Genomic DNA, 970 nt, shown 5'->3' with positions numbered 1-970 from the left:
TTTTGTCACAAACTGAGTCACCAAGATAATTGCTTACATTAATAAACTGGAGGAGGGTTTCTTGTCACTTTTTCACCTGGATATCCATTGCAAGTGGCAAAAAAAAATCCCAAAATCTACAGGGCTGTACAGGAAGAAATGGCTCTTGCATTGCATACCTTTCTTAAAAGTTAGAAGCAACATTTGAAAAGTTTCAAGGAGACTTGTTTCACACAACCTTGCAGCTTCAAAAAGACATACTTCAGGTAGGTGTTCAGTTGGAATGTTATATCTGGGAATAACATTATTTTTCCATTTGTAGTTGTGGCCGAGTGGTTAAGGCGGTGGACTTGAAATCCACTGGGGCATTCCCACGCAGGTTCGAATCCTGTCAACTATGGAGAATTTGGGTAGCTTTTCACTTTACGGGTGGCACGGTGGCACAGTGGTTAGCATTGCTGCCTTACAGCGCCAGGGACCTGGGTTCAATTCCCGCCTCAGGCGACTGACTGTGTGGAGTTTGCACGTTCTCCCCTTGTCTGCGTGGGTTTACTCCGGGTGCTCCGGTTTCCTCCCACAGTCCAAAGATGTGCGGGTCAGGTGAATTGGCCATGCTAAATTGCCCGCAGTGTTAGGTAAGGGGTATATGTAGGGGTATGGGTGGGTTGCGCTTCGGCGGGTCGGTGTGGACTTGTTGGGCCGAAGGGCCTGTTTCCACACTGTAAGTAATCTAATCTAATCTAATTTTTAAATAATCATCAGTTTGCCCCATGTGGATGAATTTGAACTGAAGCAGTGGTAGAATGCAGACAAGGTATGTGTTTGCCTCTATTTTCAATTTGCAGCTTTATTTTCTCCACTTGTAACAATGGTTACTGAATCATTTGAATGTTCACAAGCCATTGTTAATATTTTACATGAGAAATTGTTTGTAAGGACCAAGAGAAACAAAAATAAAAAACTTGAAATTTTCAGCCCAAACAGGACTTCT

At 43.2% G+C, this 970-nt stretch overlaps 1 non-coding gene across 1 annotated transcript; it reads left to right on the top strand.

Annotated features, from left to right (window-relative positions):
- Window positions 1–297: 297 nt before the first annotated feature.
- Window positions 298–379, top strand: trnas-uga (transfer RNA serine (anticodon UGA)). The gene has a single exon. It is a non-coding gene; the product is annotated as a tRNA-Ser (tRNA).
- Window positions 380–970: the final 591 nt, after the last annotated feature.

Source organism: Hemiscyllium ocellatum, chromosome 19 (genome assembly GCF_020745735.1).
Source record: "Hemiscyllium ocellatum isolate sHemOce1 chromosome 19, sHemOce1.pat.X.cur, whole genome shotgun sequence".
NCBI classification, from domain to species: Eukaryota; Metazoa; Chordata; class Chondrichthyes; order Orectolobiformes; family Hemiscylliidae; genus Hemiscyllium; species Hemiscyllium ocellatum.
This window is presented reverse-complemented; position numbering and strand designations above follow the sequence as displayed.